General features: G+C 39.4%; 1 pseudogene; it reads right to left on the bottom strand.

Moving 5' to 3' along the window:
- Positions 1 to 229: 229 nt before the first annotated feature.
- LOC112649089 (ribonucleoside-diphosphate reductase subunit M2-like) lies at positions 230 to 1,995 on the bottom strand (annotated as a pseudogene).
- Positions 1,996 to 4,541: the final 2,546 nt, after the last annotated feature.

The raw sequence follows: 4,541 nt of genomic DNA, 5'->3' as shown, positions 1-4,541 counted from the left end.
AAGATCTTTCATGCAAATTTGAGTAGCTTTAGCCTATGCTTTTCTCTAGGTGAGATGACTAGCATCACCAATCAACAGGCTTGCTTATGAGGTAGCTACACAGTTTTAACAATACTATTCATGAACATTATTGATAATTCATAGTGTAACTGGTTTGATACACTTCAAGTAGCTGATTTTTTTATGGAAAAGGAAAAAAAATCAGCAAAATAAGAGCACATTCATTCACTTAGAAGTCAGCATCCAAGGTAAAAGAATTCTCTGTTGGATTTGACATCACTCTCATCCTGATACTTGCCTATTCTCTTCTCAAAGAAGTCTTCCCTTCCAGTGAAATATTCTCCATAAAGTCAAATGGATTTTCTGCTCTGAAAACCTTGCTAAAACCAAGCTCCAGCATAAGTTGGTCTGCCACAAATTCAATATACTGCTTCCTTAAAGTGCAATTCATCCCAATGAGCTTCACTGGCAAGGCCTCCATGAGGAATTCCTGTTCAATCATAATGGCATTGATAATTATTTCCTTCATTCTCTGCTCTGAAGTCTTGTGGACCAGGTCTTTGAACATCAGGCAGTCAAAGTCACAGTGTAAACCCTTAGCTCTGCTAATAAGTTCATTGGAAAACTGCTTCCATGGCAGCAAAGGCTATAATCCATTTTCCATAGGTGGCCTCTTTGCCCCCAATCCAATGCAAGGTCCGATCTGCTTTCTTCTTTATACAAGACATTGTCTCAATGGCATTGAAGAGAAATTCCCTTTCTTTAGAATCTTTAATATAAGTGACAATGAGGAGGCTATACATCTCAGAGTTGATGTTTTCCACAATTTGGAATCCATAGAAACAGAGGGCTTCTATAATCTGAACTTCTTGGATAAACCACTCCACCAAGTTATCCTTTTACTATGCCATCACTTGCCACAAAGAAAGCCAAAATATGGGGTATAAAATATCTCTCCTCAGGTTTCGAGGATTCCCAATGCTGAATGTCCTTGGAAAGATCCACCTCTTCAGCTGTCCAAAAGGAAGCCTCAGCTTTCTTATACATCTGCCAAATACCATGGTACTCGATAAGGAGAATGACAACGTGACAAGGGTTTTCTCCGAGTAGTGACTCATTCTCCATGCTAGGGGCAAATACCTCAGTTTTTGCTTGGCGGGCTGCTGGAAGATCCTCCTAGCCAGCAAGCTGTCCTGCTGAGGGCAAGGGACGTGTTCTCCTTGTCTGCCAAGCTGAGCCCCTTGAGGGGTGAGAGCTGGAGCTGCTGCTGCTGCAGGGCCACAATTGTGGGAAGCAGTAGGCAGATGGAGGCAGTGGTCGCATAGAAGAGGCAGGGCAGGTTGAGACATCATACAGGTCCTAGATTGTCCCTTTTATTATTACAGAGTGTCCTTCTTTGTCTATTGTTACAGTCTTTGTTTTAAGGTCTATTTCGTCCAATATAAATACTGCTACTCCAGCTTTCTTCTGACATCCATCCCCTCACTTTCAATCTGCAGGTATGTTTAGGTCTAAGATGAATCTCTTGTAGGTAGCATACAGATAGGTTTTTTTTAAATCCATTCTGTTGCCCTGTGTTTTTAGATCAAAGCATTTAGCCCCTTTACATTCAAAATAATTATTGATAGATATGTATTTATTGTCATTTTGGTTTTTTGTGATTGTTTCTGAAGATTATCTCTGCTCTTTTCTTGCATTTCTCTCTTTCATGGTTTGCTCCTTTTCTTTAATGATATATTTGAAGTTTTTTCTCTTTATTCTTTGTATATATATTAGTGGTTTTTAATATATGATTACCATTAAGTTTGTGTATAACCTTTTCTGTATATAGTAGTCTATGTTAAGTTGATGGTCATTTTTGTTTGAACCCATTCATCTCTCCTTCCCACATTTTAGGTTTACATTGTCATATTTTACATCCTTTTATGTTGTGAGTTCCTTAACTGATTTTTTACAGATATTAACTTTTCCTGATTTTATGTTTCCTACCTTCATACTGTCACTTTTGGTCTCTTCTTTCAATTCAAAGAGTCCCCTCTAACATTTCTTGCAGGGCTGATTTAGTGGTCATGAACTCCTTTAGTTTTTGTTTGTATGGTAAACTCTTTATCCCTTCTTCTATTCTGAATGACAGCCTTGCTGGATAGAATATTCTTGGCAGCAGATTTTTCCCATTCAGCACTTTGAATATATCAAGCCACTCTCTTCTGGCTTCCCAAGTTTCTGTCGAAAAATCTGCTAGCCTTATGGGTTTTCTCTTATAAGTTACAGACTTCTTTTATCTTACTGCTTTTAAGATTTTTTCTTTATCATTATATTTTGCAAATTTAATTATAATACATCTTGGTGTTATCTACTTTTGATTTTGATGGGAGTTCTCTGTGCAGCTTGGATCTAGGTGTTTGTTTCCTTCCCCAGATCAAAGGCATTTTCAGCTTTTACTTCTTCAAATAAATATCCTGCTCCTTCTTGTCTCTCTCTTCTTCTTCTGGGACTCCTATTATATGAATGTTATTACATTTGATGGAGTCACTGAGCTCCCTAAGTATTATTATTCTGTGAAATTAGTTTTTCTCTCTTTTCTCAGCTTGATTACTTTCCATTACTCTGTCTTCTAGGCCACTGATTTGTTCTTCTACTTCTTCCAGGTTGCTATTCATTCCATCAAACTTTTCCTTACTTTGTTTATTGAGCCCTTTATCTCTGCTGTTTTTCTTTATCTCTGTGTTAAGAGCCTCACTCATGTCTTCCACTCTTTTCTCAAGTCTAGTGAGTACCCTTATGATCACTGCTTTAAATTCTCTATCAAGTATGTTACTTATATCCATTTTGCTTAACTCCCTGGCTATGGCCCTGTCCTTTTCTGTCATTTGGGATCCATTTTTTCCTCCTCATTTTGTTGGCCTTTCTGTGTATTTAGAAAGTTAGCTATGTCTTCTGCTCTTGAAAGTAATGACTTTATGAAGAGGAGGTCCTGGAGTGACCTAGTATGCAATGTCCCCTGTTCACCAGAACCTGGCACTTCAAGAGAATGTCCTATATGTGTTCCTTAGGCCCTACTATTGTATCTGAGTCACTTTTGCTTTCAGTATAGTTGTCTTCACTGACTCTCTGCCTGTTGTGGGCTGTGCTTGTTCTCTGTGGTGTTTATGGAACCCAGGTAGGCCATCTATGAGTTTGCATGCCCACCAGGGAACTTGGGAGTAGAGCAACAGTGTTAGCACAATTTGTGCTGGACCACTAGTTTCTATACCAGATTCTTGAAAGTGCTACAGTATCTGGGGGCTCTGCACAGGGGTGGCTTGGGGCATGAGGCTGGGCCTGGTGTGTGGTGGCGGCTGGGTAGGATATGAGCAAGGCTTTAACAGGATTTGTCCTGAGCCCAGGGTTGAGCCTAACAGAATTTGAGTGGTAAATTCTCAGAAATTTGGCCTGGTGCACTGCTAGTGGGTTAGGTAGCAAGTGTCTGTGCAGAGCTGCCTCCTGCAGGTGGCTCTGTGTTTATGCTGGGGAGTGGGGGAGGAAAATGGCAACTGACAGCTCCCTTATTTTCAAAGTGCTTCAGTATGCTCCCAAATCAGTATGAACAGCTCTCTTTCCCGTTTGCCCCCAGTGTTGTGTAAATTGCCCTTTTAATGTTGCTTCTGTGTGCAGACTGCATCTTTAGGGTAGAGATCCAGCTATCACTCATCCCCCTGCCTCACTCCATGCTGAGTCAATTGATTTTTAAAAGCTCTAGGCTCCAAGTACCACTGATGTTACCAACTCATGGAATTCAGCCATTCTGGTTTTTAAAGCCAAACTTTGTAGAAATAAGTCTTCCCTGTGTGAGGATCCTGATATGAGGGCTCATTTCTCTGCCTTCTGTGCATGCAGCTCTCTGCCTCCTGTGAGCAACCTTCCTCTACCTTTCTGACCTCCCTAACTTTTTGGATATAGCTTCTTCTCTATATTTAGTTGTGGAATTTGTTTTGCTAGTCTTTGGATTGCTCTCCAGTTTGTTGACTTGGATGTGGATGATATCTAGTTGTAAATGTGAATGGAGTGAGCTCATGGTCCTCCTATTCCGTCATCTTCCCAAGCCCCTCCAATGCTGTTTGCTTTAAAGTTAACTTTTTTGATATATACATATGTGACCCACCTTCGATTTTGTGAATCATCCATTTTTATCCATCCTTGGCATTTAGTCATCATATTGCTAAAGGTGTTAGGCAAGTCTCTTGTAAATAGCATCTAGCTGGCTTTAAATAATTCCTTTTTATGAGTATCCATCTTTCAACCTGAAGTTTAGTCAATTTATATTTATTATGATTACTGGTATGCTTGAATTTATGTTTGCTATCTTATTTTATTTTTTATATTTACCATGCTTTTTAAATTTGCTCTTTTCACCTTCATGCACTCTATTGGATTGCTTAAATTTTTCTTATTCTCAAAGATTTCAGATAGTTAGCTTGTGAACCTATTGCATTCTTCTTGCTTCTGTCATCCATTTCTTTCTCTTTCTCTGAGAGTAGAGCCATGAACTTTTAAAAATTCCT

This window comes from Canis lupus, chromosome X, assembly GCF_003254725.2.
Source record: "Canis lupus dingo isolate Sandy chromosome X, ASM325472v2, whole genome shotgun sequence".
NCBI lineage: Eukaryota > Metazoa > Chordata > Mammalia > Carnivora > Canidae > Canis > Canis lupus.
This window is presented reverse-complemented; position numbering and strand designations above follow the sequence as displayed.